Here is a 21,893-nt window from a genome sequence, read left to right as displayed (position 1 = left end):
ACAGATGAAAAGCATATTGTATTTGGTAAGGTCTCAGAACCTGTTAAAATAGAAATGCTGTTAAACCTTTAGGGTACACTATGAAATTTAGCCCTCGCTCTCCTCACTCCTCTTGGCGGAGCGGCTGATGAGTTAGCTCCATTCATTTGCCAGCCACTTGAGTGCACATTGATTTTCAATCCAGAGGGTTAGCACATGGTGTAATGAGAGAAGTCTGCATTATTCATACTTTGCCAGGGCTAGAAACCGCATGTGACCTAAATACCCTGCAATAGATTCTAAAATAACAACAGGGAAACACTGACAGACAGTCAAGCAGACAGTGACTTGAAATGAGCGAGGCAGACAAAGGAAGGGGTAGGGAAGAGGAGGAGGAGGTAAATCTGGGGGGAAAAAGATGAATGTGTAGGTGTGTGAGTGTGCATTTGCCAACTTTGAGAGTAAACTGACAGATGAGTCTCTTTCATGATTGGTTGCTATGCAGACAAGTTTTATCAGCATTAAAGCCAACATTGTGTTCAATGTATGTCCATGCATTTATATTGTGTAGCATCTCTCAGGCTTGACTAACTGCTGCACACATCCAAGGATATTTAGAAGAAGTGTCCTCCTTCTGTAATTGCATTATGAATTCTGTCTGACACAGCTCCCTCAGCTCATGCATCACACTTTAAGTGTGTCTACAGCTTTAATGGCGACATGCAGCATTTTTAACACAATATGTAAGATGTGATGGCAGATAAAAACTGACCTCAACTTAGTGGAAAACTTAAAAATAACGACCATCACTTTTTTCCCAAGAAGCAATGGAGGCGAATGGGATTAAAGGGTTGGTTTTTCTAAATGTCCTATGGAGTTATATCGTATATAGTGGTAGATTCACAAGTGTTATATATTATTTGAGTGACATTTTCTTAACAATGTGTGAAATAACCAGCAACAATCAAGGCCTATGTACAAGGGCTTTAATCACCCTGTTTCCATTTGGCTCTTATTATGAAACATCTGCAGGAAGTGTTGAGTTTTTTTGACAGTAGCTTAACTGAGAATGAAAAAAAATACAGAAGAAGCAACTTGAAATAATAAGTGAATGAACAGTATTTCTGTAAGAGAAGAGAAAATGAGAGCAGCAGGGTAGTGAATATGACACAAGTCTATTGTTTAACTGATAGAATTAGTAGATAATAATAAGCAACTATAGTACAGGTAATTTTCCCCACAACTCCCCACCAACCTCAAAGTTTTTTTTCCCTTCCTTTGTTCATGCCCAGCTATTATTTGGAGACTTGGCCATTCTTGGAATACCAGCAACTTAACAGTGTTTACACTAGTTAGACCACTGACTGCCAGATAATAACAAATTTTTCCAATTATTCCGACACCACATGAGGCAGCGCCACTTATGCCAGCGGTCATATTCAAAATAACATGGTTACAGTTACCTCAACTCAGAGGAGCAACTGGATCGTGTCATTAAGAGAAACACCATTCAGTTGTCGTGGTTATCAGGATAAATTCATTTGCAATTATAGGACAGCTTTCTTAAAGCCTTCTGCCAGAAAGGCTTCAGGAAGAAAGGTGACAAAGTATTAAGAGACCTTAGAGGGAGTAGGTCTGATGGATGAATAGCTCAGACATAGGACTTTCACCTGGGGGATTAGGGTTTGGCTCCTGTGGGACCCTGAAATTTAATAATGGCTTATTGTTTTAAAATAAATTCAGCAAAATGTCAATTTCCAGAGCACTAATTCCATCTTTCATGTTGTACTCACTGCTCTGCTGGTCTGAGTTTTCATTCGCTGATTAATTCAAATTGCTTCTTTAATGTTTTTTTTTACTTCTGCGTTTAGCTTCTGTTATCGAACTCAACATTTCCTGCAGATGTTTCACATTAAAAGCCTACCAAAAAGTGTCTCTGACTTCTCCCCTCTAACACAAATGCTCGTTTCATACGCTTATTATTTTCAGTTGCTTTATCCAATTTGTCGTTTAAGCTACTGACAATAAAACCCAACACTTCCTGCACAAATGTTTTACATTACAGACTTCCAGCTGCTGAAAGGATGAATTCCTTCCTTTCCTGGTGGGCTTTTAAAGTGAAACATCTGCAGGTAGGGCTGAGTTTCATTGACGGATTAAAAGTCAATAAAAAAACAGCAATGTAGCGATTGAATGTAATAAGTAAATAATAGTAGTATTTCTGTTAAAAAGAGTAACACGATGAATTTGTGAGTATACACCTTTTGTTTGAGAATTTACAGAATTAAAATGGCATAACTATGACGTCCAGTTATTGGTCATCTTCAGTGAGTTTGCAAATCAGTTATTTTTCCAACAAGTAATTCAAGTAATGGTTCAAGTGTTTTTCCACCCGCCCCTAAAGGTATCTGGCCATGAAAATAGTTTTTGTTTTATTTTCCGATCCTTGGAGATTTCTGCTTCCACCCCAGTACAATTAAAGTTAATGGAATTTTGTTTGCAGCATTGAAAGGTTGCTTAAAAAAGCAACTTGCTTAAAAAAGCATTGAAAGGTTGCTTAAAAAAGCAACCTTTCAATGCTGTGAGCACAATTTAAGTAAATCTGAATGAAAACTGTCCACAATGAGGTCTGCCAATTATCCAAAGTAACTGGGACACTGTTTAAAACAGTGTAAAACCAAAACTATTTACATAGCTATAAAAAACTGAAGATAAATAAACTTTGTTTTTTTAGTCATTTGGATGATCCTCTAAATTTAGCTTTCTCCTTTAACAATAGAAAACAACATCTTTCTTTGATGGAGCTTTACTGGAAATTCACCTCAAAACATTTATGCACTACCTTCACCAGCCTGCTTATCACATCTGACAGGACACTCTCTCTGCTCGAGGCTTGACGCTGCCATGTGGAATTCAGGGAGGTGAGAGAAAGACACATTTCCTGGCCGATGGGGCAGAATGTTTCTGTATGCATTTCTGTATAAGACGAGGAGCGTGTCGACATTCCCCTGTCAGATGAAGGCTTTGATTTGGAAGTACCGGTATCCCTTCCAGGATGACTTACAGAGGAGAGTATTGGGAGGGCATACAGCGGATGGGGAAAGGCTGGAAGTGTGTGAATGACAGGATCCATTAACCAGCTCGCTGACATATTTATTGAATGCTTTTTTGTACTGTTTAAGAATCTGCTAGTGATACCTTTTGATTTAGTTTTGTGGACCAATATTAATATATTAATACTAGATGGAGTCAGCCTTTGTACATTTTGGTAACTTTAGAAACTGGCAATCTGACAAGCATGCCCACTTTATGTAGTAATTGGTCATGTGTGCGAAGGTGGTGGGCATAATTTTAACTTTAATTTTCACAATCAAGTTCCTTTTTACTTTTCACTTTGATCCTAGGTACCTTCAAGCAAACTGAACCCCTTAGTGCAGTCTAAGCAATCCACGGAAGGTTAAATCAAGTGCAACCGGACTTGGTTGAGGATACTGGAAGACGTTTTGCCTCTCATCCAAGAGGCATCTTCAGTTCTGGCTAACTGGCAGGGAGTCCCAGCTATTTAACCTCTTTGGAGCCGTTATCGAGGTTTAGGTACCAGATATCAGTGTCGGGAATAACGCGCAATTACAGTAATGTATTGCTTTTTGCTGTAACACAGTAATATGAAGCATTATTTTAAATAAAATCAGTATTATGATACCCATTACAATCTCGGTAACGCGCATTACAATGCATTTTAAGCTGAACTTAATTGGTGTTTTGTTTATTTAACAATTCACCAACACTGCAAACCATTTCGGCACCAGACAAACAAATCCATGAGTAAAAGACTAACGTTATTTACTGTTGCTGGAATCCGATGGTCGAGATTGTAGGCAGGGTGCAAAGTACGGGGAAGCTCGACTCCTCTTAACAAGACGGTTGTTCCCCTGATGGATCATGTCTAAAGAGATTTCTATTAGAATTCTATAGGCCATGTGTTTTCTTTAACGATTTCCTTTCATGATCAGAGAGGCTGCTGTCAGCTCATTCTGACCGATACTGTCAGAGATTCAAATAATCTGTGACATAATGCTGCTGTACCTCGTGCATATATGTGCACAGCGTCTTTCTTAATGGGGAGACAATTCATCCTATTTCACCCCCAGACACACACACACACGCACGCACACACACACCCCAGATCAGAAGGTTAATTTTTATGACAAAGACCCACCCGGATAACTCTGCACATCACTAGAACCCACCTATGCAGGTAGATCTTACTATCAGAAGAATTTAAATCCCATTAAATGGCAGTTAAAGTAACTCAAAGGTAGTGTAAAGCATTCAGAGACAGTAATATTGTAATATAACTAATTACTCTAAAATACATTTTGGAAGTAACTTGCCCAACACTGCCAGATATGCTCAGCCTGGCAGATCTGCTCAGGGCCTCACTGATTAATGTACAAAAACACACAACTTTTATAACTTTAGTCAGTGATTTTGATTAAACCGGATGATATTTTATGATTTTCTAGATGGACAGATAGCTTTGAAGTGAACCAATAACTGCTGTTAATTGTAATGTTAGCTGAGCGAACGGCAGCTACCATTAGCAGTAGTTACTTTACCACAAGTAAAGCCATCTTTCCATCACACAACTAACTAACTTTACTTCACCACTGAAAAAGCAAGACATAATGAACAATCTCCAAAATTTGAAGAGTCATCTTGAGCAGAGTAGTTCCAGCACTGGAGATAGTGCTATGAGCAGAGGGGGTTGAATACTGATACATACTGAGCAGGTTGGCTGTGCCTGGAGCAGATAATGAGCAGATGAAGGCAGGTAAGTAGAAAAACCATACCAAACCAAACCTGAGCAGTCTGAAGCTTGAGCATTTTGCTCACAGAGAAAATTAGGAAAAGCATAATAGGTCCCCTCTATCTGCATACATTTAGTTCAAGTATTTGAAATACATTTCTGTGGATTCAAACATCCCAAAATTTCGGAAGATACAAAATATGTTGGCATGATATGTTGGTAAATGTGTCTAAAATAACATAGACACATAATAATAAATAAAAATTTTAAAAAGTATGTATTTGAGTATGATATAGCTTCAACAAACAGAATAAGTGGATACGGTATAGATGGGATATACTGTAGGAAAGTTAAAGTTGCTTAATTTTTTTCAACCTTCCAGACATCCATTAGTTTCTGATAATTTTTCTACGACATTTAAATTAATAGGAAGACGTTTGTAACTTGCTTGAGTTGTTTAATCAACACAAGCACAGATTGAGTTGAAACGTCTGCATTTAATTGCCTTAACAATGAAATGAATGGCAATAAACATCTGCCTGGGACACAGAAAAATAAATCTTTCTCAAACACAGCAGCATCGTTTGTATAATAGTCTACAGTAATGTTGTGAAAGTACAATAGATGGGATTTTCAGTAAAACATGCATAAAAAATATGTTAGAAAACAATGTTGTTCTGGGATGTACACCAAAAAACCCAAACAAAAACCGGAACAAACAGACATCATCTACTTCTACATCTTGTGTATTAAGGAATAGTTGCAGTGTGGATGTAAATTTCAGAATAAATGTATTAATGTGTGCACTTGATTATAATATTTCCTTGTTCTTTATTTATTTTTATCTCTCTCATACATACTCACACACACACACACACCCCTCAGTGATGTTGATTGGGCCACTGGGGTTCCCATGAGGTATGTGATGTTTGCAGTAGAGTTCAGTTTCCCTATGAGTCCCCCAGCGGAGGTAGAAGGTGGCAAGCAGGGAAAACCGGACCGCTGACCTGACAGCAGCGTGTGTTTGAGCGTGTCCCTGGGGATCCTGCGGCGTCCCAGATCATTTGTGTGAATCCACACATCATGCTCAACAGCAGTACTCATTACCTTAGTGTTTGTTTCATCTGTTGTTTTTCTTGATGTCCAAAGTTCAGACGCATTCAGTCATATCTGTATCAGACAGCCTCGCATTTATTCTTTTGTCTCTAGTGTTGTAAATAATACAGTCTGCTTTCGTCTATATCACACCCCAAAGGATGATCAAGGAGAAGACAGCATCTGTACTGTTTTTTATCTACTTTTTGTTATTGCTTTTATGTGTTATATTGATGGTGTTGCATATTTCATGTGTACACTCTGTCCTGCCCCAGTCAGCAACGCAAGATCATGTTAATGTATTGACATTCTCTTCATGTTGCTTTCAACTGCAGGAACTGACTTGTTGTATGCAATTGTATTTTTAAACACAAAACAAGAATCAAATGGTTTTACAATAGGTTTACTTACAATATGAAGACACACTCATTCGATCGTTGTATTGAAGTGAAATGGTCTTACTCAGTGATTCCCAACCTCAGGGTGAAATCAAGGTAAGATTTACGATTGAAATAAAGATTGATTCTTTTTTATTTTGTTTTTCCTCTTTGGGCCTCTATACATTTTAATGAAACAGTCCCAATCTCCTTGCATCTCCAAAGATATATTCATTGTGGATAACCAGCATCTGTTTGTGTTGTATAGTTGTCTTAATTTTTCAATTTCAATTAATTCAATTTATGTATATACATATATATATATATATATATATATATATATATATATAGCGGCAAATCATAACAGAAGTTATTTCATGTTAATATTTTCGACGGAACAATTTTTACAGCATATTTTTCACAATGTTTTGCTGTTTATTTGTGACGAGCTGTATTTAAAAGGGCGAAATGTCCGTGCAGGAAGTGATGAGTTTCACCGACAATGGCTTCGCAGCTAGCACTTTACCATAATGGACACATGTTGAATAGTTACCAGGGAACAAATGATTAACTAACTGGTGGTGAACTATTGGTTAATGATTAGGTAATTAAAGCAACATTATGTAGTAATTTTATTAACAGTTTCAAAATCATTTGGATGAATCCAATGTTTTTCTTGGTCGCACTGCTGCACTTAACATTTCATAGGACAATTTGGCTAGATTCATACTCCTGCACATTTATACTTGTGCATTGGTGTCTGTGTCGCCGGTGAGTCAACTTCCTGTTTAGCCCTCCACTAACTTGAATGGGGGTAAAATAATAATACTGCAGCTATTCTAGACTTTCCAAATGTTACCAACCAAATGGATTAAATTCAGATTCAGTTGCCTATGTTAGCAAAGTCAGCTCAAGCAAAATCAGCCAAAATCAGAGGTTTCACAGACAGAGGTTAAGCTGCTAGCTATAAATTTCTAATTGATGTTGGCAAACTTACTAGACCACACACTGCAGTAATGTTAATGTAAGCGCTCTTGCACCAGATGCTGTTTATCTTTGTTGGATAACTTGCCACCCACATTTCATCCAATATTATGTAACTTTTCTACAGTAAAATAATGGCCGATGGCGAGCTCTTCGGATTCAATCTAGGACCACTACCTGCCTAATCAAATACCACTACCTGCCTCTTTAACAAAGCCTTTACTTTGAACAATAATGGCGAATAAGTCTACAAGGCAAGAGTTTAGTATGGCTACGCTAATAAGCCTACTGGAGGAACACAGGAAATCACTCTTGCTTATGTATCGATCTCCCACTTGCAGAATATCTTTATTTTACCCTGGGAACAGACTCAGCCTTTGGAAGTTACTTTTTTTTTACAGTTTATCTGTAGATATCTGGGATCAATCATGGACTATTTGCTTAGCTTCTTATGCTTGTTTAGTCTGTGTAGTATCCAATACTTATGCATTTGACTCATAACAGTTCAAAATAGCACTGTAGCAGCAAGACAGAGGGTCAGTGACCTTTGGGGAGGTGTTCTACGGGGAGAGTAGTGATTGGTGGTTATGTTTTCCTTTTTTTTGCTTTTTTTTGGCTAAAAATGTTCTCGCCTCCTGCTTCTTATACCCTCTTATCTGTCATATACCTACTTATTTATGAGTTATTGATTCAATTAAAGGATTGAAAGTCATTCATCTCAAAATCAGGAGCCTTGCTACTAAAATCGATCTTCTCAGGGTATGGGTGGCTTCACATAAACCTAATATAATTACTATTTCTGAATCATGGCTTCACAACAAAATCACTAATTATGAGGTGGGAATTGATAGCTATGTTTTATATAAAGCTGATCATCAAGAGGAGGAGGTGTGGCTACTAATGTTGATACAAATTTGGTCTCTGAGTATGTCTCTCCTAATGTTGCACCTATTTTGAGTGTCTTTTTAACTAACATCATCTTTCATGAAAACAAACAGCTTACTATTGGAAATATAATAGGCAGTGTAAACCTTACCCAGCTAATTACAGAACCCACAAGAGTTGATGGCCATTCTGCTACCTTGCTTAACTGGATCCTTGTTTTATCAGACTGCTGAAAATTAAAATACAGAGTTCCCCTACAAATATATCACAACAAGGCAATGTAAAAATATTAGTTGATCATTTTGTGATCTCTTAGATCTTAGATAGGACATGCTTCAACTAAGTCCACCTATGAAAGAGGCATGGAACCTCTTCCATACTTAAGTTAAAACTGTAATTGATAAACAGTCATTGGCAGACTTTCTGGGGAAGACCTGGTCTGGGAAGGAGCAGCTCTCATTTCTAGAAATCTGTTTATTAGTGGACCAAATCCATGACAACCCAGAGTTGAGACCAGGAGCCAGAGTCGCAGTCTAACACACTTCTCTGCTCCTCCATTTCAGGAGTTACTTAGTGTAAATCCTATAGTGACGGTGTCTGCCCCCCGACCATTTAAATCAAAGGTAAACAGAAGAGGAGCTGTGCATAAAAACCTCATAAAAATTAAAACCACAAGAGCAACAGTGCAAAACAATAGGAAAATGAAATGTGGAAACATCAGATCTCTCTCTTCTAAAGGTGTACTAGTAAATGAACTAATATCAGATTATGATATTGATTTATTTTGTCTTACTGAAACCTGGCTGGGTGATGGAGAATATGTTAGCCTAAATGAATCCACCCCTCCCAGTCATATTAATACTCACATTCCTCGAGGCACAGGCCGAGGAGGTGGAGTTGCAGCTATCTTCGACTCTAGCCTACTAATCAGCTCTAAACCTAAACTAAACTATAACTCATTTGAAGTCTTTCGCACCCAAGTTGGAAATCACTGCAACCTTTTTGTTATAGTGTACCGAGCACCTGGTCCGTACTCTGAATTCTTATCTGAATTTGCAGAGTTTTTGTCAACTTTAGTCCTTAAAACGGACAAAGTTATTGTTGTAGGGGATTTTAATATTCATGTGGATGTTGAGAATGACAGCTTTAGTACTGCGTTTATCTCTCTGTTAGATTCCATTGGCTTCTCATGTGTGTGTTCATGACCGACTCACTGTTTTAACCACACCCTCGACCTTGTTTTGGTATATGGTATTGAAATTGAACATTTAATAGTGTTCCCACAGAATCCCTCTTTGTCCGACCACTGTTTGATAACTTTTGAGTTTGTATTGCTGAACTACACGCCATTGGGCAAAAATTTCTATACAAGATGTCTGTCTGTCAAGGATGCGATTCCATCAGTTCTAAATTCATTATCTAGTCACAAAGTAACGGAGGACTCCTATGCTAATTTCAGACCCTCCCAAATCGATCATCTTGTTGATAGTGCTGCAGGCTCGCTGCAAATGACACTCGACTCTGTAGCCCCAAGAAAATTCACCAAGACCTGCCCTTAACTGGCACCAACTTATCTCTTAACTCAGGAACCTTAGAAACAGCTGTAGAACCAGATATATGTTTAGACTGTTTTGCTTCACTCAATCTTTACCAACTAACTTCAATAATTTCTTCATCTAAACCATCAACCTGCCTCTTAGACCCCATCCCGACTAGGCTGCTTAAAGATGTTTTACCCTTAGTCAGCACTTCTATACTAGATATGATCAATCTATCTCTATCAACAGGCTATGTACCACAGTACTTTAAAGTAGCTGTAATTAAACCTCTTCTGAAAAAGCCCAAACTTGATCCGGATGTTTTAGCCAACTATAGACCTATATCTAACCTTCCATTTCTCTCTAAGGTTCTGGAGAAAGCAGTTGCTAAACAGCTGTGTGACTTTCTACAGAGCAATAGTTTATTTGAGGATTTTCAGTCAGGATTTAGAGCTCATCATAGCACAGAGACAGCACTGGTGAAAATTACTAATGACCTCCTTATTGCATCAGACAAAGGACTTGTCTCTGTACTGGTTTTATTAGATCTTAGTGCTGCATCTGATACCACTGACCATCAGATCCTATTGCAGAGACTGGAACATTTCATTGGCATTAAAGAAACCGCTCTAAGCTGGTCCTATTTATTTGGATCGATTTCAGTTTGTACATGTTAACGATGAGTCCTCCATGCACGCCAAAGTTAGTCATGGAGATCCTCAAGGATCTGTCATCTCCTCCTCAGATGATACTCAGTTATATCTATCAATCAAGCCAGATGAAACTCATCACTTAACTAAACTTCAAATGTGCCTTCAGGATGTTAAAACCTGGATGACCTGTAATTTTCAAATGTTAAACTCAGATAAAACTGAAGTTATTGTTCTGGGGCCTAAGCACCTCCGTGACGCATTATCTAAAGATATAGTTTCCCTTGATGGCATCGCCCTGGCCTCCAGCACCACTGTGAGGAATCTTGGAGTTATCTTTGATCAGGACATGTCGTTTAAGTCTCACATTAAGCAAATTTCAAGGACCGCCTTTTTTCACCTACGTAATATTGCGAAAATCAGGAATATCCTGTCTAAAAATGATGCAGAAAAACTAGTCCATGCATTTGTTGCTTCTAGGCTGGATTACTGCAATTCTTTATTATCAGGCTGCTCGAAAATGTCCATTAAGACTCTTCAGCTGATCCAGAATGCTGCAGTACGTGTTCTGACAGGAACCAGGAAAAGAGATCACATTTCTCCTGTCTTAGCTTCTCTGCATTGGCTTCCAGTAAAATCCAAAATAGAATTTAAAATCATTCTTCTTACCTACAAAGCTCTTAATGGTCAGGCACCATCTTATCTTAAAGAGCTCATAGTACCTTACTATCCCACCAGAGCACTGCGCTCCCAGAATGCAGGGTTACTTGTGGTTCCTAGAGTCTCCAAAAGTAGACTAGGAGCCAGAGCGTTCAGCTATCAAGCTCCTCTCCTGTGGAACCAGGTTCCAGTTTGGGTTCAGGAGGCAGACACCATCTCCACATTTAAGAGTAGGCTTAAGACTTTCCTCTTTGATAAAGCTTATAGTTAGGGCTGGCTCAGGTGAGTCCTGAACCATCCCTTAGTTATGCTGCTATAGGCCTAGACTGCCGGGGGATTTCCCATGATGCACTGAGCTCCTCTCTCCTCTACTTTCTCTCCCTCTGTATGCAACCTCATCCCATTAATGCATGTTACTAACACAACTTCTCCCCTTTCTGGTAGTCTTGTGTCTCTCTCCTCTGTCCTCCTATCACTTCCTGCAGGTGTTTCTGGCTCTGGAGCTGTGGAGTCTGGATCTGTGGTTGCGGGTCACCTGCTGCCCCCATGTTCCTGCTTGACACGCTCTGCTGCAACGACTATTGTTACTAGTCCTATTGTTATTATTGTTATTATAATCATTAACATTACGATTGTTACCATTAACACTACTATAAATATCTGTACCATTTTTCATTCAGTCTATAGCAACATCACCTTTACTGTCTGTACCTCTGTGTGTATATTGTGTAGGCTGCCTCCCTCCCCTCTCTCTCCTTCCATCCCTCTCTCTCTCTCTCTCTCTTCCTCTCTCTCCTTCACCCCAACCGGTCGAGGCAGATGGCCGCCCACCCTGAGCCATGGTTCTGCTCGAGGTTTCTGCCTCTTAAAAGAAAATCTTCCTTGCCTCTGTCGCCTAGTGCTTGCTCTTGGTGGGAATTGTTGGGCTTCTGTAAATAACATCATAGAGTACGGTCTAGACCTGCTCTTTTATGAAAAGCGCTGTGAGATAACTGTTGTTGTGATTTGGTGCTATATAAATAAAATTTAATTGAAAAATTGAATAAACATGCTCCTGTGAGAACGATTAAAGTCAAAGGTTTGCCATGGATAAACTCTAAATTACTTCAACTATTCATAAAAAGGGATAAAGCTTGGGTTAAATATGGCTTCTCAAAAGATGATTTTATGTTGTCAGTTTATATATTGATATTGTTCTTCCATTCCATATTTATATATTTCTACATTTATTTATGTTGACTGTTTGTCTATGTGTAGCACCTTATCACCACAGCAAATTCCTCGTATGTGTAAAACACTACATGGCAATAAAGCTCCTTCTGATTCTGATGACTTTGATGGGACAATATATAGACAGTTAAGGAATAAATGCAAAACTGAAACTAGGAATGCCAAATCTAATTACTATATTGATTGTTTCTCTGATTATTTCAACAACTCCAGGCAATTCTGGAATCATTAAAATAATATTCTTAATAAAAATAAAAAAAACTTCTGTGAAACAAATATGCATGGACAATGACATATTATCTGATCCTTTGCATATAGCTCATGCCTTTAATCATAATTTTTTGTCTATGTGTAGTTTTTTCTGATGGTTTGGCATTGTCTTCCATGCCTGTTGGCTCCTTTTCATTTAAAAAAAAATCATGCCTACTGATGTCTATAATACATTATGTGACTTGAACATTACTTAATTGTGGATAAAGGTGTTCCTCAAGGTTCTACTTTATGCCCCTTACTTTTTTCCTTCTTTATCAATGACCTGGCACAAGTTTGTTCTCAATGTAAAGTAGAGCTTTGTGCAGATGACACTGTCATTTATACCTCTGACCGGGATTTGCTGCAAGTCAAGAGAACTCTTCAATCTGATTTTGATAAAGTACAACAGTGGCTGTTCATTAATAACCTTCTGTTAAACATGAAGAAATCCTGCTGTATGGTGTTTTCCACAATACAAAATTGCCAATGTGTTTCTAGTTTTGAAATCAAGTATTTATATGGGTCCCTTATGCAGAATGTGGAGGAAATTAAATATTTGGGCCTCTGGTTGGACCCCAACCTCACCTTCAAGATACACATTGATAATATCATTAGGAAACTATATGGATGTCTTGGCACTCTATAGATCGATCAATTGTTTTTCAACTCAAGTCAGAAATTTTGTTTTTCTCAACTAGTAATACCAATCATTGATTATGCAGACATAGTATACACTAATACATGCGAGTCCAATCTTAGACCCCTTAATGTTGAATTTAATTCCCTTTGCAGATTCATTTTGAACTGTTCATTTAAAACCCATCATTGGCTTATGTATGACTCACTAAACTGGTTGCAACCTAAACCACGTAGGGATTACCACTGGATTCTGTTTATCTTTAAATGTATTTATTCCAATTGTCTTGCATACCTAAAACAGCATTTAATTCCTAATTGATCAACATACTCATTTAGACACCTCCAATGTCGAACAATTTTTATGGTACCAAGGTTACTTTTTGTAACTGGTAGGAGAGCATTTCGATATAAGGCCCCTCAAGACTGGAATAACCTTCCTTTTTTTTTAGATCTATTTCCACATTTGGTTTATTCACATCATCATTTTTTTTATTTTCTTAAAACTACATATTCTTGTTATTCGGGGTACCAATGGTGTTAGCTATATATGGTTTATGCAGAAAATATACAGTAGTAGGTATATAATCATGACTTTCTTATCTTGTTTTTCTTTACTCTGTTTTTCTTCAGACATTTCTACATGAGATGTGACTTTATCTTGTATGTTACATTAGTTGGTTAATGCATTCTGATGTTTATTTTGTCAATGTACTTCATTTCGTTTGCAATGCTAAGTGTCTCCCACTACTGTTGCAATATTTTGACACACTGGTTTGTGTTGCCTTAGCCTGAGATTTCAGCTCCACATATTCACTCCACATATTTACTCACTCTCATTCCTTTCCTCCCTCTCACCGCCCTCCACCACCTAAAATCTGCTGTGACATGAAAACCAGCAGGCAGGTTCACCCAGGGGGGATTCTTCTCCCAGTGAGGGGCTCAGGTGTGCAGCTCCGTGTGCTGTCGAACATCTGAAGTGTATATAGACACAACACAGAGAGTCAAGCAATTTCAATATTAGTTGTTTTTGTTGCGTTTTACTTTCAGTTGATATATTGCTTCTTCCTCATTTGAGAAATTAGACAATGCAAGCGAGGCAGTGTGCAGGAGTTCCTCTCATTGTTTTCAGATACAAGAACAGCGGCTATACATATTTGGTTCCACACCTATTTACTTATCTGCAAAAATATAAATGCTCAAAATACAGCGTTTGTGTGCTTTAGCAGGAGATGATGGCTAAAAATCTATCAACAGAAATTAAAACGCAACAAAAACAACTCATTTTGAAATTGCTTGACTCTCTGTCTATTTACACTTCAGATGTTCAACAGCACACGGAGCTGCACACCTGAGCCCCTCACTGGGAGAAGAATCCCCCCTGGGTGAACCTGCCTGCTGGTTTTCATGTCAGAGCAGATTTTTAGGTGGTGGAGGGCGGTGAGAGGGAGGAAAGGAAAGAGAGAGAGTAAATATGTGGAGCTGAAAGTTGAAAACAGCACAGCTCAGGCTTAGGCAACACAAACCAGTGTGTCAAAATATTTCTACAGTAGTGGGAGACACCAGGGGATACCTACAGTGCCAACATAATCCAAAGAGATTGTTGTAGTCATGTTCTGTCTGATTAACTTTATCTCCTAACAATGAAACCAAGTTCTTCTTTTTTTTTAAACTAGGATAGTCATCTTAACCCAAATGTGCCCCTCATAAAGACTTGACACGCTTCTCAAGATACCTCAAGTTTTAGAGTAGAGTAATACTATTATAAAATACTATTGTATTGCAAAAGCCTCCATTTGCAACAAAAAAGGTATCTAATTTTACATACTATTACATACTCTTTAACCCAGTAATTTTGTATTCCTCTTGCATAAAATTTGGAAACTATGGAGACAGAATTTAAAAATGTATATGATGAAAAACAGTCCAAATTGAAACAGAAGGGGTATTTACCAACTTTAGTCCCTAGTATGGGTCAAATTTCAAAAATGATGAAACATTAATTTCTCATCATGCAACTATAGAATACGTTCATTAGACCTTCTATGTATAACACATTTCATATGTTTACAGTGCAGATCAGTGGCATTAGGCTCAGGCAATACGAGTAATTTAGTGCTGCTAAACCTAGTCCACACATGCAAAATGAAATTATATTGATGGGATATCTGATCCAAATCTTACCCTATCCTAGTTCTTACTTCGCAGATAAACCTAGTAACCTCCACCCACTTAAAAAAAGAGAAAAATAACAGCACTCGGAAAGAACTGAGCCATAAGATCCCTTCAAAGAGGTGGAAAATTGGTGGAGTGCCTATTTAAAGGAGTGCTCCAATGATTTAATATAAATGGATTCATGGTGGACAGTTCAATTAAAGGACAAAGATCTCGACTACTGACAATTTGGTTGGAGATTCTACTGTGTTATGCTAGTAGCGGCTAACATAGCATTCAACCAGAGATGAGGAATGAGCTTCAGAGGTCTTGTAACTGTCACTTCTTTCTAACTCCCCACCCCCAAATTCAAACATTTACTCTTCAGACACTGCGCACTCCCCCTTCAAAGGCTTCAACATGGTCCCCACCCCAAATTGCACTCAATCTCCTCACCGGCCACACGACAGTGATGCTCTCGTCCTCGCTAGAGTTGGAATTGCAGGAACTCTTAGTTAAAACTTTCACAATGGCTGCATGTCAGCGTTGTACAGCATACTTATTTTTGTTATTTTCTTCTACTTGCTTCCTCATACATCTTGCTTTTAAAAATGCAGCATCTTGCTTTCTAGTGTGTAAGGAGGAGAAGGAACAGGTGACAATGAGCCAATCAAACAAACTAACATGGCAACTATGATATAACGGTAGGGTCTGTGACAGAACACAAACTCTAGTCTCCTAGTCTAGACTCTAAATGCCCTTCAACCACTTCGACCTCTGCACCCTTACTTTCTAACTCACCATATAAAGAGCAGACTACTTCCTTCACTGGGTGTTTGCACTGGATTTTAATCATAAGGTATAGAAACGTTCAATATGGTTGGTGTAATTCATGGCTGACCTGGTGACTCCATTCTAAGGAGATGCACACCAGCAGTATTTTGCTTTTCAAGTTTAGGCCACCAAGACTGTTTGAATAAGGCTAGGGAATTAGGATACAGTCCCAGCCAGCACTGTGCAAGAGGCACGGCCTGTATTGTTAATGCTTGATAAAAATTAAGTCCACCTTTGGCATCACCTTTGTTTGGTGTCTGAAGATGGGCGTGACAAAAAAAGTGGAAACCATTATCTTCATGCATTTATCTCAATCTTCTCCACAAAACTTGAAGCAATATACTATCACACTACTTCCTGTTTTGATACTGAACAGAAAAATAGGTCATAATAACCTTTAAAATGAACAGATGACCAGTCCTGTTGTGTTGCTGTTGTTTCAGTCTGGTGTGAGAGCAGTTTGAGGTGAAGCTCAAAAGGGCTTTTCATTTGAGTGGCAATTTCACTAATCACAGTGTTGTTCTTCCACCTCCTAGCTGCTTGGTTACAGAACGTACAGATATGTACAGCCAGAGTCAGTGGAGGTGCAAAAACAGTACTCACCAACAGGTGAGGGTGTGCTGCCGCTGCTGGATGGCTGCTGGATCTGCAGCCGCTGCGGTGATGGTGGCGGCAGCTGTGGCAGGGAGCTGATGATTGACGGGAACAGGAAAGGATACACCCCGGGTGTGTAGCGCCTCATCTGCACCAGTGGAGGACTGCTGCGTGGCTGGGCGCGGCTGGCGGTCTTCATCAGGGCGATGGGCGAAGGGTGCACAGAGCACTGAGCGAGCTGAGCCTTGGCGAGGCTGGGAGGCCATCGGGTGAACCCTGGCTGCAGTTAGTGTGTCTGGAGCAGGTGTGGTACCACCTCAGCACTCCAGAGATGCATGGTGGTGGGGTTAAATGTCACCCAGGTCGACTCAGAGGCTTTTTCCACTAACACTGTAACAGAGACACGCATCAAGCATTAGTTAGTTAGATCGCTGTAGCTCTTCTGACAGTAGATGATCAATGAAACTGTAGTTATGAATAGAAATACAAATCCAACTATCGTTAGAAACCCATGGGAATAACATGGTGTAGCGCTGTCAATTTGTATTTGTCTGCTGCTCTTTTCCTGTCTCTAAGTTTTCCCTCTCGGACTTCTACAGGCAGACTCGTGGGATTCCTCACACATGTCCATTAGCCTCAACATTCAACCCCTCACTGGCTTGTTTGAAATCTGTCTGTTCAATCACTGCCTGACATCTTAGAAGGAAAAATAAATAAATATTGTAAAAAAAAAAAAAGAAAAAAAAAGTGCCCACTCATTTATATCATCATCCCACTCTGTTTTAATGGCTCTCATTGCCCTTGGGCTAAGAGATGTATAATACCCTCAAAATATTCTGAGTAACTCTAAATAAGATATTGTGCGTTTTTTAGCCTCGGTCGAGGCATGAATCAAGGGTCGGTTGTTTGGTTGGTCCACCACTTTTTTCCTGACTCAAATATCTCTAAAGAACGTTCGATAGATTGCCATGATATTTTGTAGAGACATTCATGGCCCAACAAGGACAAAGCCTAATGCCTTTGGTGACACCCCGACCTTTCTTCATGCATCACCAGCAGGTCAAGGTTTTCAGTTATCAAGCAAAATGTGTGCTTCATGGATTGGCACTAAAACATTGTACAGACATTCATAGTTCCCAGATGATGTTACCTAATGACTTTGGTGAATGTATGCCTTTTCATTTGGCCACAGTATTTGATACAGACAATCAAGTTCCCACCAGGATCAACTGTAATGCCTGCAGTGGTCCCTTTAAATTTCACTTGTACAGTCTCACAGAGCTGCTACCGTGGCTGTAGCCTATTAGCCTTTTTCATTATAGTGAAGGATAAATAAATAAACAAACAAAGCCACTCAGAATGCTGTTGCTGGACACGAAAGCTTGGATGGCAACTACATTATTGTCAAGGTACTGTTAAAGGTGCCCTGTTGAGTTTTCTTGTAAAGAAAATACTTGTGTCGTTGGGCCCTAACAAACATGATGATCACATTTCCTCTCTCATAAGACAGTTCCAAAGGCAAGTTTTCTTAAAGGATTTGAACCTGCATTGTTTGTATCCATGTTTACTTGCTAGCAGTCTTCTTCTTCCCTGTGGTTGCCAGTGCACTGCTGAGTATCTTGGTGCACAGACCTTTTTCACAGCAGACATTTTTACTTGCCTTTGCAGGAAAAGCACGGGTGCAATTGATACCGTTAAAAAAGAATGCATTCCATTTAGGTGAACACGTTTTAGGTTCAAGTCAAGTTAGGTTTATTTAAAGTGTAAGATCACCGACATGGTCCCAGTGTGCCTACAAAATACAGAGACATATAAAAAGTTGCAGAGTTGGATATAAAAAGTTGGATATAAAAACACATGATAAGATACACAAAATAAAATATAACAAAGTAAAACAAAATGCATGATGGTGAAACAACAAGATAATAAATAATTATAAAATTTATAAGAAATCATAACAATACCCTAGCCCTAACTATAAGCCTTATCTTAGAGTGAGGAAACCATCCCTAACTAAAAGCTTTATTAAAAAGACAAGTTTTAACCTACTCTTAAATAGGGAGATGTTGGTTGCTTCCTGAACCCAAACAGGGGTCTGATTCCACAGCAGAGGTACCTGATAGCTGAAGGCTCTGGTTCCTGTTCTACTACTAGAGACCCTAGGCACTACAAGTAACCGTGCATTTTGGGAGCGCAGTGCTCTAACAGGGCAGTATGGTGTACTGAGCTCTTTCAGAGAAGGTGGTGCCTGGCCATCAAGGGCTTTGTGTGGAAGAAGAAGAATTTTAAATTTTACAGGGAGCCAGTGCAAAGTAGCTAAAACAGGGGTGATAGTATGGAGTTGCAGTAGTCAAGCCTTGAAGTAACAAATGTGTGGACAAGTCCTAGTATTGTGCATACTGTGGCACTGTCAATGGAAACTTGATGGAACTTAGCCATTGTTAACAAGAAATAGTGTACACCCTAGGCAGAAATGTGTATTGTGTCACCTGCATGTATGTGCTATTGGGTGTCTGCATGTGTGTGGACAAACAACACAGAGACCCACTCATGATAAAACTCCACAGCTCTACAAGAGGTCAAAGACTTGACAGGGTACTTAATAGAGGTAAGGGAAAGAATAGTGGTAGACATTATTAGACATTAGGAACCTCGACTCATCTTTCAGCCTCACCAATGATAGTAAAGTAGTTTTTAAGGAAGCACTAATTGTAATAGTTCATTTATTTTTTTACGAGATTAAAGTTTTAGTGATTTAAAGCACATAGACGGAGTTTTTTTCAATGTTTTTATTTCTAGTAACTGTAGCCACATTTTAGTGGTATTGCAGAAGCTTAGCTCCATATCTACAGCTCAGCTTTTTTTAAGAATGTATTCATTTATGAAGGTCACAACATGGCCATCCTCATGAAGATGATTTCAAAGAGAATTTGTGGAGAGCAATGAAACAAAAATGGTGTATTTTCATTTAAATGATTAGTTTCCTTCAAGCACCTTTTGATTGCCTGGTTGGTTGCAAACAAGTGTGAGAACAAGTACTTGACCTTGCTGCAAAGACCAACTACTTTTCATAAAAACGTCAAGCCTTTTACTCAGTGTACGTTGACACTACAAGCTTGGTTCTGTAGCTGAAACTGATAATTCCTGGTTTCAAGGATATCCCGAGATATTCCCAGCAGAGACTTTGACCTTATAAATCAGCTGCAGTTCACCTCGGGCATTCATCCCATCTCTCCTCACACCAAGGTAGCTGCGGTCTGACTGCCGATGAAGACGAGCGGGGTGGTGCTGAGGTGCAATCAGTCCTCACCGCTGAATTCTGTGTAACAGAGTTATAAACTGCTACGGTATAATGGTGCTCATAATAAAGCTAATCTGCAGTCAGGGGGCCATTAAAGTGATCTGTAACCACACTTTGTAATTAAAGACCACCAGACCACCGTCTTGCCATTGTGCTGCATACCACTGAGGAAGGTAGAGTGCAGAGAGGACAGGGGCATGGTATTAAAATATGATCTGTGTCTGGGTGTCATGCCCATAGAATAGACTGTGACTGGGTGAGATGGGATCTGCTCGCCCACTCTGAAGACTCGGATCTCTGAGTCAGATAGGTGAATAAGAAATCCATAAAGCAGTGGTAGGCAATAGGCGGCCCGCAGGCCAGAACTGGCCCGCCAGCAATAATATCTGGCCTGCGGCCAGATTGCTTTGATAACAAAAAAATAAAACATTAATAAATTGATAGCGGCTGATGCTGAAATAGATCTCAGTCATGGCAGCAACAGTTACTCACAGAATCACTTTCTCTTAAGTGATTGTGCCTCCAAGATAAAAGCGCAAGAACGTTTTTTGAAGCAATGCTTCATGCATGAGTTCATTGAGAGCTTTTACTTTAAAAAGTTCTAAAGTACATTCGAAAGAGTCTCTGGCATACTGAAAAAAAGCCGTCCCTAAATGTGTGATTGGACTGAATTTTCTCATGGAAATGAAAATTTGTGTCTATAGGTTTATGAATGCAGATCAAACGTCAATTTGTTTAACAAGGGAGAAAAAAAAAAGTCACACTTATTTGCCGACCCCTGCCATACACAGTTGTCACAGTTGTCACAGTGCATAGAAATGGGATTGCTGTCTCCAGAACCATTATAGTCACTTGTAGGTAGGTTTTACAGTAGAACAATCAATGAAAGAAGAAACCTCATGACCAGGGAGCTGTTTTCAGTCGAACGCTCCAACCTTTAAACCAAACGCTGCTCATGTGGTTTGGACAGCCGTCTCAAATTGTCATATTTTTCTATATTTTTTGAAAATTCCCATTCAGCAGTAAATAATGTGGAAATGTCTGAAATGCAATCAAAAGTGGATGACTTATATTGACATTCAAGGCAAGTAATTGAGGAGGCGTACACAGCACTGGTTGATCATTTTGTGGAGTGGGCCTAAAGAAATCATCTGGGAGATGGTGATCAACTTTCAACTTGAAGAGGATGACTTCACATCTCCTGTGTTTTCTGCGAGAACATGTTGACATGGTGGAGTCCACATCAACAACAGACTGAACTGGAAGACCAACACAGAGGCTCTATTTAAGAGAGGGGCTGAGCAGACTCTTATTTTCTGAGGAACCTGAGATTCAACATGTGGAACAAGGTGCTGGGAATCTGTCTGTTGTGGCCAGTGCAATGTATTTTTGTAGTCTGCTGGGGAAGCCGCATTCGAGCCAGGAACACAGTCTTAATAAAGTGATCAAGAAGGCTGGCTCCATTATTGGCTGCAAACCAGACAGCTTTGAAGTTCTGCTGGAGAGGAGGACACTGAACAACCTGTTATCTGTTATGGATAATTCTGACCACCCTCCCCACCACCTACTGGACAGACAGCGTAGACAGAGTACTCTCACCTCACCTCTGTCTAAGTGAGAAGTCTCAGAACGCTCAGTTACTGTTTTTAGTTCTGTCTTAACTTAGTGCTCTGTTTTGCTCCCTCCAAAACGTATTTGCACATTTGTATTCTCTACCTAATTACATTCTAAAACTTCAATGACTTTGTAAACTTGTATAATATGTTATTATCGTCTTGTTTGGTCTGGACCACTCATGAATCATGTTCCTATAACCAAAGAGAAATTCTTAATGAGAAAATTGCTGAGTGTTAATTCTCTTAAATCAGTCATACATGCACATGAGAACGATGCCATAACTTCACATCTTGACAG

The sequence above is a fragment of the Micropterus salmoides genome, unplaced genomic scaffold (assembly GCF_014851395.1).
Source record: "Micropterus salmoides isolate LMB-PRFRI ecotype aquatic unplaced genomic scaffold, ASM1485139v1 Ms_hic_scaffold_17, whole genome shotgun sequence".
NCBI lineage: Eukaryota > Metazoa > Chordata > Actinopteri > Centrarchiformes > Centrarchidae > Micropterus > Micropterus salmoides.
The sequence above is the reverse complement of the archived record's forward strand: the minus strand, read 5'-3'. Positions refer to the sequence as shown.